General features: G+C 40.0%; 1 protein-coding gene across 1 annotated transcript in view; it reads left to right on the forward strand.

Moving 5' to 3' along the window:
• The first annotated feature begins 1,547 nt into the window (after positions 1 to 1,547).
• LOC133609430 (sodium channel protein type 5 subunit alpha-like) overlaps positions 1,548 to 12,293 on the forward strand; it is a 256,288-nt gene continuing 245,542 nt past the window's right edge. Inside the window, exon 1 of the mRNA XM_061965007.1 lies at positions 1,548 to 1,893. The gene's annotated coding sequence lies outside the window, so the exon portion shown is untranslated. The remainder of the gene's footprint in view (positions 1,894 to 12,293) is intronic.

Consider the following 12,293-nt stretch of genomic DNA (forward strand, 5'->3'; position numbering starts at 1 on the left):
ACAGGTTTTGGAACAACATATGCTGCCATCCAAGCGCCGTCTTTTTCATGGACGCCCCTGCTTATTTCAGCAAGACAATGCCAAGCCACATTCAGCACGTGTTACAACAGCGTGGCTTCGTAAAAAAAGAGTGCGGGTACTTTCCTGGTCCCGCCTGCAGTCCAGACCTGTCTCCCATGGAAAATGTGTGGCGCATTATGAAACGTAAAATACGACAGTGGAGACCCTGGACTGTTGAACGACTGAAGCTCTACATAAAACAAGAATGGGAAAGAATTCCACATTCAAAGCTTCAACAATTAGTTTCCTCAGTTCCCAATCGTTTATTGAGTGTTGTTAAAAGAAAGGGTGATGAAACACAGTGGTAAACATACCCTTTTCCCAACTACTTTGGCACGTGTTGCAGCCATGAAATTCTAAGTTAATTATTATTTGCAAAAAAAAAAATGAAGTTGATGAGTTTGAACATCAAATATGTTGTCTTTGTAGTGCGTTCAATTGAATATGGGTTGAAAAGGATTTGCAAATCATTGTATTCCGTTTATATTTACATCTAACACAATTTCCCAACTCATATGGAAACGGGGTTTGTACAATCCGGGGAGGTGGGATGTGGTGGGGGGAGGGTGTTGGTCTAGGGTTGTAGTTGCCTGGAGGTGTGGTTTTGAAGGAGGATAGAGATGTACTTTCTTTTACACCTGTTGGGAGTGCATTCCATATTGATGTGTGAGAATGAGTTAAGACCTTTGTTAGATCGGAGGATCTGGGGTGGAGGTCTAGAAGTAATCTGACTAGCTTGTTCTGGGATGTTTGGAGTTTAGATTTGAGGGTTTTGGAGGTGCTAGGGTACCAGGAGGTGCATGCGTAATCGAAAAAGGGTTGAACGAGAGTTCCCGCTAGAATCTTCATGGTGCTTTTGTTGACCAGAGAGGAGATTCTATAGAGAAATCTCGTTCGTTGGTTGACCTTTCTGATTACCTTGGTTGCCATTTTATCACAGGAAAGATTAGCCTCTAAGTTCCATTTAAACCAGTGTGGGTGGCACTGGGAGCAGGTGGGTAAAGTGTCTTGCCCAAGGACACAACGACAGTGACTAGGATGGCGGAAGCTGGGATCGAACCTGGAACCCTCAAGTTGCTGGCACGGCCAACTCTATAATATAATAAAAACACCACTTTGCTGGTCAGTGACACTGCAGTTCCAGTTTAAAAAGCCTGGCAATAGTCAAGCTAACAAGGGCACGCTCAACTTACATTTAATGCACAGTTTATTTTAAGGACTGTCAGAGAAATGTCATAGTTTATGTCATGTCCACTGAGGTGGCTGAAACAGGACCCCGCCGTGCGCGCGCCTGCGATACAAAGGCGGTAACCTCGCGATACTCTCTCTCTCTCTCTCTCTCTCTCTCTCTCTCTCTCTCTCTCTCTCTCTCTCTCTCTCTCTGTGTGTGTGCGCGTCCAGGGGGGCGATCAAGCGGCGGGGATGTTGCGAGTCCGGCGGCCCATTGAGCGCAGCCAGGCTCCCAACACACGCACACGACAACGCGCGGCGCCAATGTTCTGAAGACAAAACTTGTTTCCATTTATTTTTTTCTTCCCATCTTTTTTCCCCCGCCTCTCTCTTGACTTAATTGTCTCTTCTAGAGGAGCAACAGCCGGTGAGGGTGGAGTGCGGGGCGACTTTTATTCTGAAAGGCGCGCACATACACGCGGAAAGAAAGAAAGAAAGAAAGGTGCGCCACACGCACGCTTTCCTCCTCCTCGTCCTCCTCATCATCATCATCACATCGGCTGGATGTAAGAGACGAGCTGCCTCCTCACGCGCACACGCACGGCGCGCACGCGCGATGTGAAAGAAGAGGACGCGCGCACTTTTGTTTGAAACACCTCACACGTAAGTAAAGCACTTTTATTTTGTAAGCTTGACCTCCCGCCTCTCAGGTGAACTCTGACCTTTTTCCCATTTGTTGTTGATACAAAGTTGAAAAGAAGTATTTCTATTTAAAGTAAATGTTTCCTCCGCTGTTCTTGCTTGCTGGGACCCACTTGGCTCCCACTCCCCACGGGGGTGTGTGTCTAGGGGGGGCAGTTTCCTCTGTTCCTATGCAACCCCGCTGTGCTCTTTCCATTAATTAAGCTCCTGTGTTTATGGAAGAGGCACACTTCGTACTTCATGGTATTATGATCCCTACCTACTTTTACTTTGAAGGCACAAAATTCTTCTAATCATGTGTGAGAATATTGTGCAAGCTAATTATTCTACTCCATCTTTCAAATCATCTCATTCAATGACTGTTGTCTTTGCTGCGGATCAGCTGACAGGGTCACCACCCTCAAATCAAGGCCCTACTTTTCGATTCCCGCCTCAAGGTGGGCTTATAGGCGACCACCTTTCACCTTTTGGTTGATTAAATGTGATTGCAGCGGAAAATTCTAGAGCAAAGGTGTCAAACACAATATATTTTCTGACTAAATGTATATATTTTTTTCCCATTTTGACAGAAAAAATACATGTAGTGCATGAAATTACATACCTTTTACAAACTTTAACTTAATCTAATATTTTGCAACAAATGTTATATTATAATACAAACTGTAAATATCTGCTTGACTTATGATTTCAAAACAAGTTACCCACCAAATGACAAAAAAAATGACAAAATGTAAAAAAAAAAAAACGGCAGCTCAGTTGCCAGAACTTAATCGTAAAACAACAACTGTGGTAGGTTTTTTGCATTTACAGTAATACACAGTAAAAACAACAACTGTAGATTTTACAGTAAAAAAAACAAGCTCAATCGCCAGAACTTTACAGTAGAAAAACCTGTTACCGTTTTTCGTATTTCGAGTAATGCACCGCAAAAATGACAAACTTAGATTGTAGGGTAAAAAACAAACAAAAAACGGCAGCTCAGTTTACCTTGAAAAATACAATTGTAGATTTTACAGTAAAAAACTGTACGTTCAATTTTACCGTAGAACTATCCAAACTGTGTTACTGTTTTTCTATTTACAGTAATACACCAGGGAAACTACAAACTGTAGATTTTACAGTAAAAAACTGCACGTTCAATCGGCAGAATTTTACCGTAAAAAAATCCTAACTTTGTTACCGTTTTTCCAAAAACAACAACTGTAGATTTAACAGTAAAAAACGGCACATTCAATTGTTAGAATTTTACCTTAAAAATATCCAAACTGTGTTACTGTTTTACTATTTACAGTAATACACCAGGAAAACAAAAAAACTGTAGATTTTACAGTAAAAAAATGCACGTTCAATCGGCAGAATTTTACCGTAAAAAAATCCTAACTTTGTCACCGTTTTGCCAAAAACAACACATTTAGATTTTATGGTAAAAAAAAAATGACAGCTCAGTTACCAGAATTTCACTTTGAAAAAACAACAACTGTAGATTTTACAGTAAAAAACTGCACGTTCAATTGTTAGAATTTTACCGTAAAAATATCCAAACTGTGCTACTGTTTTACTATTTACAGTAATACATCAGGAAAACAACAAACTGTAGATTTTACAGTAAAAAAAAAAAAGCATGTTCAATCGGTAGAATTTTAGCGTAAAAAAATTCAAACTTTGTTACCGTTTTTTTTAAAAAACAACACATTTATATTTGATGGTAAAAAAAGTTACCAGAATTTTACCTCGAAAAAACAAAAACTGTAGATTTTACAGTAAAAAGCTGCATGTTCAATTGTTAGAATTTTACCACACAATTATCCAGTGAAAAAAATTGTAGATTTTACAGTAAAAAACTGCAAGCTCAATCGCCAGAACTTTACAGTAGAAAAACCCGTTACTGTTTTTAGTATTTCGAGTAATACGCCGCAAAAACAACAAACTTAGATTTTATGGTAAAAAATAAATAAATTGCTGCTCAGTGTCCAGAATTTTACCTTGAAAAAACAACAACTGAAGATTTTACAGTAAAAAACTGCACGTTCGATTGTTAGAATTTTACCTTAAAGAAAAATCTAAACTGTGTTACTTATTGTTTTTCCAAAAACAACACATTTTGGTTTAATGGTAAAAAAAAATAAAGACAGCTCAATTGCCAGAATTTTACCTTGAAAAAAACAGCAACTGTAGATTTTACAGTAAAAAACTGCATGTTCAATTATTAAACTTTTACCGTAAAAATATTTAAACTGCGTTACTGTTTTTCTATTTACAGTAATACGCCGTAAAAACAATAAACTTAGATTTTACATTAAAAAAAAACGGCAGCTCAGTTACCAGAATTTTACCTTAAAATAACAACAACTGCCGATTTTACAGTAAAAGACTGCACGTTCAATTGTTAGAATTTTACCGTAAAAATATCCCATCTGTGTTACTGTTTTTCCATTTACAGTAATACACCAAGAAAACAACATACTGTAGATTTTACAGTAAAAAACTGCACATTCAATCGGCAGAATTTTACCGTAAAAAAATCCAAACTTTGTTACCGTTTTTCCAAAAGCAACAACTTTAGATTTTATGGTAAATAAAAAAATTGACAGCTCAGTTACCAGAATTTTACCTTCAAAAAACAAGAACTGTAGATTTTACAGTAAAAAAAACTGTAAACTCAATCACCAGAAATTTACAGTAGAAAAAAACATTACTGTTTTTCGTATTTCGAGTAATACATCGCCAAAACAACAAAATTAGATTTTAGGGTAAAACAAAGTGGCAGCTCAGTTACCAAAATCTACCTTGGAAAAACAACAACTGTAGATTTCTACAGTAAAAAACTGCACGTTCAATCGTTAGAATTTTACCTTAAAAATATATGTGTTACTATTTTTCCATTTACAGTAATGCACCAGAAAAACAACAAACTTAGATTTTACGGTAAAAAAACCCGACAGCTTAGTTGCCAGAATTTAATAGTAAAACAACAACAACTGTGGTACCGTTTTTGCATTTACGGTAATATACAGTAAAAACCATAACTGTAGATTTTACGGTAAAAAACTGCAAGCTGAATCGCCAGAACTTTACAGTAGAAAACCTGTTACCGTTTTTCGTAATTCGAGTAATACACCGCAAAAACAACAAACTTAGATTTTAGGGTAAAGCCCCCCACACCCCCAAAAAACCGGCAGCTCAGTTTCCAGAATTTTACCTTGAAAAAACAACAACTGTAGATCTTACAGTTAAAAACTGCACCTTCAATTGTTAGAATTTTACTGTAAAAAAATCCAAACTTTGTTACCGAAGGTAAGAAAAGTTGATTTTGCATAATATTGCGAAACAAAACGCCAGGTAATATGTCTGCTGATACACACACACCATAATAATACTCCTATGTTTAATGCGCCTACAATCCATCAAGCAGTGTGGCTTCATAGCTTACCGAAGTCGTACTAAAAACATTTTGACAGATTTTTGAGCACCGTGTGTAGCAATGTTCTATATTTTCAATGGAACATTTTAAGTTTTGGTGTTGTTTACTGCCATCATATTGCAGTCTACACATATCTCTTGTGTATGACTGCCATCTACTAGTCACACTTATCATTACACCATGTACCAAATAAAATTGCTTCGAGGTCAGTAAGCACAACCAAAATTATTCCGTACATTAGGTGCAATGGGTTATAAGGCGCACGGTCGATTTTTGAGAAAATGAAAGGATTTTAAGTGCGCCTTATAGTCCTAAAAATACAGTAATATCATTAGGGGGGAATCCTTATATATTACCAGGGTTGTGAATCTTTGGTCACCGCACGATTCGATTCGATTTGATTCTTGGGGGTTAAGGATACGATTCAGAATCGATTCTCGATTCAAAACTATTCTCGATTTAAAATCCATACATTTTAATAACATTGTGGGCTCCTCCAGGCTAGACTACTACAACGCACTTCTTGTCGGGATCCCCAGCAAGAACATCCAGAAGCTGCAATACATACAGAATAGTGCTGCTATGATCCTGATGAGAGTGCGGAAATACGACCATATCACACCAAATCTCAAATCCCTTCACTGGCTTCCTGTTCCACTCAGGATGGAATACAAAGTCTCCCTACTAACCTACCAGTGCCTCCATGGAAATGCCCCCCTCTACCTCAAAGAACTACTCACCCCCAAATCCTGCACACGACACCTCCGCTCCGGACAGGCTAACCTCCTCCAACCTCCGAGGACAAAGCGACGAACAATGTCTGTGGAACGCTCTCCCTGACCACCTGAGGGCACCACAGACTGTGGATGCTTTTAAAAAAGGCTTAAAAACCTTTCTTTTTAAAAAACCCTTTTTTTTTTAGATATATGCATACTAATTCTAGCTATTTGGCTGTTCTAGTTTTTATTTGTATTTATTTTGTATTATCTTTTTATTTTTTTAATACACTTTGAGGTTGTTTACTCAATGCAAAGTGCTTTATTACAAATAAAATCTATTATTATTATCATTATTATTATTAGATGAACTAAATTCCTTCATATTATAGATAAACAGCTGTGATATATTTCTGTATTATTTAAAAGAAAACTAGTTTTGTTAATTTAAATTCTACCCAAACATTCAATAAGGTGGCTGGACAGGATAGATTTATTTAAAAAAAAAAAAAAAAAAAAAAAAAAAATCGAATAGGAATTGTTACAAATAAATATCGCGACTCATTCGAAAATCCATTTTTCTGACACCCCTATGTATTAGTGTTGATATATTATTCACTGTTACAAACAGCCCTCTAAGGGCAGCCATTACTGTGAGAATGAGTTTGACACCCCTGTTCTGGGGGCTCTCTAATGGCCGAGTGTCGTTGTCGTGGGCCCTCGCAGGGTCATGGTGGACGTAGTACGGAGTATGAGGCAAGGCAGGGTGTTTGTCAGGGGAAGCTGATTTCTGGGTGATGATGATGATGATGATGAAGGTGGGCGGGGGTCAGTGTCCCGTCGCCCCCTTGTGTAACCTTGAGAGTGAAAGAGCGATCCCGGCCTGGAGAAGACGACGTGAACATTGCGCTGCTGTGTCAACACGTCGCCAACAACAGGTGTCTGCCGCCTGCCTCGCATGCATCGCATTTGTGTGTGCGTGTGTGTGTGTGTGTGTGTGTGTGTGCGCGCAGCGGAGAGGCTGCTGTTTGTTCAGAGCAGCAGCAGTGGGCCTGACCTTTCCTCCAACATGAGTCGTTGTTTGACGGACGAGGCAGCGGTCCCGCCCCCTATTTATTTTGCTGAAGCGCCATTGTGTGTGTGTTTGAAGAAGGTATGACACCCGAGAGCAGCTCTCTTCGTTTACTTTACATTTGCTCTCTTTTTCAACGTCAAACACATTTTCCCATCGGAACAAATGGAGATAAAAATGATCCGGGCAATAAAATGATATCAATGTATATGGCGGTAATCGATATCAATAGAACAAGTGTTTCCTAAAACGTTCAGTATAATTTTTTCTTCTTAAAGGGGAACATTATCACCAGACCTATGTAAGCGTCAATATATACCTTGATGTTGCGGAAAAAAGACCATATATTTTTTAACCGATTTCCGAACTCTAAATGGGTGAATTTTGGCGAATTAAACGCCTTTCTAATATTCGCTCTCGGAGCGATGACGTCACGTTGTGACGTCACATCGGGAAGCAATCCGCCATTTTCTCAAACACCGAGTCAAATCAGCTCTGTTATTTTCCGTTTTTTCAACTGTTTTCCGTACCTTGGAGACATCATGCCTCGTCGGTGTGTTGTCGGAGGGTGTAACAACACGAACAGGGACGGATTCAAGTTGCACCAGTGGCCCAAAGATGCGAAAGTGGCAAGAAATTGGACGTTTGTTCCGCACACTTTACCGACGAAAGCTATGCTACGACAGAGATGGCAAGAATGTGTGGATATCCTGCGACACTCAAAGCAGATGCATTTCCAATGATAAAGTCAAAGAAATCTGCCGCCAGACCCCCATTGAATCTGCGGGAGTGTGTGAGCAATTCAGGGACAAAGGACCTCGGTAGCACGACAAGCAATGTTGGCAGTTTGTTCCCGCAGACGAGCGAGCTAAACCCCCTGGATGTCTTGGCTCACACCGTCCCTTATGCCACCAAAGATGATCAAGAGAAGAATATCGACCCTAGCTTCCCTGGCCTGCTGACATCAACTCCAAAACTGGACAGATCAGCTTTCAGGAAAAGAGCGCGGATGAGGGTATGTCTACAGAATATATTAATTGATGAAAATTGGGCTGTCTGCACTCTCAAAGTGCATGTTCTTGTCAAATGTATTTCATATGCTGTAAACCTAGTTCATAGTTGTTAGTTTCCTTTAATGCCAAACAAACACATACCAATCGTTGGTTAGAAGGCAATCGCCGAATTCGTCCTCGCTTTCTCCCGTGTCGCTGGCTGTCGTGTCGTTTTCGTCGTTTTCGCTTGCATACGGTTCAAACCGATATGGCTCAATAGCTTCAGTTTCTTGTTCAATTTCGTTTTCGCTACCTGCCTCCACACTACAACCATCCGTTTCAATACATTCGTAATCTGTTGAATCGCTTAAGCCGCTGAAATCCGAGTCTGAATCCGAGCTATTGTCGCTATAGCTTGCTGTTTTTTCCGCCATGTTTGTTTGTGTTGGCTTCACTATGTGACGTCACAGGAAAATGGACGGGTGGTTAAAATCAGGCACTTTGAAGCTTTTTTTTAGGGATATTGCGTGATGGGTAAAATTTTGAAAAAAACTTCGAAAAATATAATAAGCCACTGGGAACTGATTTTTAATGGTTTTAACCATTCTGAAATTGTGATAATGTTCCCCTTTAACAGGAAGAAAACGGAAATTGCGAAGCAAGGTTGGTTGCATGAACAAGGGCATTCGCGCTGTGGTAACCGAGCAATGCAGGGAAGTGATCACTGATCAGTGGGAGTGACGCGCTAACAGTCAGCTGGAAAAAAATCTGATTTTGAAAAAATCCGATTTGGGCCACTTTGGCCTGCAGTGTAAACCTACCGGACTATAGGGCGCACTTAAAATCCTTTCATTTTCTCAAAAGTCGACAGTGCGCCTTATAACCCGGTGCGCCTAATGTACGGAATCATTTTGGTTGTGCTTACCGACCTTGAAGCTATTTTATTTGGTACATGGTGAAATGATAGGTGTGACCGGTAGATGGCAGTCACACATAAGAGATATGTGTAGACTGCAATATGACTCAAGTAAACAACACCAACATTTTATATGTTCTAGAGATGTCCAATAATATCGGCCTGCCGATATTATCGACTGATAAATGCTTTAAAATGTAATATCGGAAATTATCGGTATCGGTTTCAAAAAGTAAAATGAATGACTTTTTAAAACCGGTAAAACACGGATATAAACCCAGTCAGCAGCCCCTCCCTTCTCCCCTCTCCCACACTCAACACAGGAGTTGACGAGGTTTACTGGCGACGCTTGGTGAACTCATCAATCGCCGCGAGCGGAGCATAACAACAATAAGAGTGTTGTTGCCGGTGCTGTAGCCGTGGCTAACAAACGAGCTCGCTCGGTGACTGACTAACAACACCATGTCTATGGTTTGGGATTATTTTAAAGTTTGTCTGACGGATAAAAAACTGGCAATTTGCAATGACTGCAAAAAGTTGGTTATGCGAGGAGGAACCAAGACGTCTTCTTTTAATACGAGCAATTTGATCTCCCACCTCATCAAGAATCATAAAGAGATACACGATGAATGCAAGTGGAAGATGGATGAAAAGCAAACAGCGAAAAAAAGTAGTACCACACAGTTGTCGCTTAAAGACTCCGCCGGGAAAAAACAAAAATACAACAGAAACCACCCGGGGGAAAGCTCACGTTGTGGTCAGGGACAACGCACGCAGTATGGCAAAAGCTTACGGTGGAGTTTGGTGTGGCTAGTCTGCCCTGCATGGCGCACACTTTGCAGCTTGCAGTGAACGGAGGTGCCCTGTCTCAACGCAGCATTTCAGAAGCTCTGGCTGACTGCTAGGCCACTTCAAGCACTCACCACTAGCTTGCAGCACATTTGTGTTACTCATACAAATACGTCAGAGCAGGGCAGATTGAGCTCAGTTTATAATTTCCTGTTATACAGTATACCAGGCAGTCTTGCACTAATCGAGGACTATGTTATTGTTTACTTTATTACTCTAGTATACTCTGGACTGAAGCTGTGTGCCTTCATTGTTTTTGTAGCTGTTGTTTTGAGGCATGTTTCAAAAAAATAAAGAACAATGCACTTTCTTAGACTTAGACTTAGAATTTGTGAAAGTCAAAGTATAGTATTTCCCATAGTTGTAGTGGGTATCAGGATTATCTCAGGGAGAGCATATCCCAAATTCAAACCTTTTTACATTGTTTAATGCATCCGACAGGGCATCACAAAAAAATTAGGCATAATAATGTGTTAATTCCACGACCGTATATATCGGTGTCGGTTGATATCGGAATCGGTAATTAAGAGTTGGACAATATCGGAATATCGGATAGCGGCAAAAAAGTCATTATCGGCCATCTCTAATATGTTCCATTGAAAATATAGAACATTTCACACGGCGCCCAAAAATCTATCAGAATGATGACTTTGGTAAGCTATGAAGCCGCATCGCTTGATGAATTGTACTGTGCTTCAACATAGGAGTATTATTATGGTGTGTGTATAAGGTATGACATATTATCTGACGTTTTGTTTCGCAATATTAAGCAACTTTTCTTACTTTCCGGTGAAGGTAAGAAAAGTTGCTTAATATTGCGAAGGTACTATATTATTTTGCAGGTACAAACCTGCTGATCTGTATTTGGGATCTGCATAAGTCCTGAAAATTTGCACGCATCCGCCTTTGTAGTCGATAAGCTTCTTCTTTTTCTCTATCTTCTTGTTATGTGGCCTTCATCCTCCACTGTTGCCATTTCTAATATAAAGTAGTGTAAAGTTCTTACTTATATCTGTCAGTAAACTCGCCATGAAAGCACTAAAACACACCGGTGTAGTGAGTTTTAATTTTTCACCCAAGAAACTTTAGTTATTAGAGAGTTCCAGTCGGATGTTTTTTCACGGGACACGTTTCCGACCTTGAGTACCGGTAGTCACCCAAATATTTACTTGAGTAAAAGTACTTTTTTCTTAATACTTTGTGTATGATTTTATTGTCATAATTTTATTGGATGATTTTTGTATCCCTTTAATTTAGGTAGCCAGGGACTGCAGATGGAAATTTAGCTATTTAGCTATAATCTGGTACAAAACATATCTGTCTTTGAGCTTAATGTTTCTGTGCATTGTCCCTTCAAATAAAGACTAAACTAACTAAACCTGGGAACACACTGTGCACTTCTGATTGGTGTTTCTATGCATGCGTGTGTGTGTGTGTGTGTGTGTGTGTGTGTGCGACTGTGCGTGTCTATGAGGCTGCAGTGCATTAATAAATGTCCCCACACGATGTACATTTGACAGTGATTCATAGCAGGTAAGCTAACATCAGCCTACGGTGACAGCCAAAACTATCTATTAACGTTACTTACCGCCATGTGCTTCCTCAAATTTGACGTTGAGTTCATGTAAGCTTAAGCTTCTTGTTGTTTTGCGGCGGTCACATGACCGCCTGGCTCTGTTTGATTGGTGAAACGGAGTCAAACGTCACCAGTGACTGCATCTGATTGGTGAAACGGAGTCAAACGTCACCAATGATTGTATTTGATTGGTGAAACGGAGTCAAACGTCACCAGTGACTGCATCTGATTGGTGAAACTGAGTCAAACGTCAACAGTGACTGTATTTGATTAGTGAAACGGAGTCAAACGTCACTAGTGACTGCATTTGATTGGTGAAACAGAGTCAAACGTCACCAGTGACGTCACCAGTGACTGCATTTGATTGGAGAAACGGAGTCAAACGTCACCAGTGACTGCATCTGATTGGTGAAACGGAGTCAAACGTCACCAGTGACTGCATTTGATCGGTGAAACGGAGTCAAACGTCACCAGTGACTGCATTTGATTGGTGAAACGGAGTCAAACGTCACCAGTGACTGTATTTGATTGGTGAAACTGAGTCAAACGTCAACAGTGACTGTATTTGATTGGTGAAACGGAGTCAAACGTCACCAGTGACTGCATTTGATTGGTGAAACGGAGTCAAACGTCACCAGTGACTGCATTTGATTGGTGAAACTGAGTCAAACGTCAACAGTGACTGTATTTGATTGGTGAAACGGAGTCAAACGTCACCAGTGACTGCATTTGATTGGTGAAACGGAGTCAAACGTCACCAGTGACTGTATTTGATTGGTGAAACATAGTCAAACGCCACCAGTGACTGCATTTGATTGG

Source organism: Nerophis lumbriciformis, linkage group LG07 (assembly GCF_033978685.3).
Source record: "Nerophis lumbriciformis linkage group LG07, RoL_Nlum_v2.1, whole genome shotgun sequence".
Taxonomy (NCBI): Eukaryota; Metazoa; Chordata; class Actinopteri; order Syngnathiformes; family Syngnathidae; genus Nerophis; species Nerophis lumbriciformis.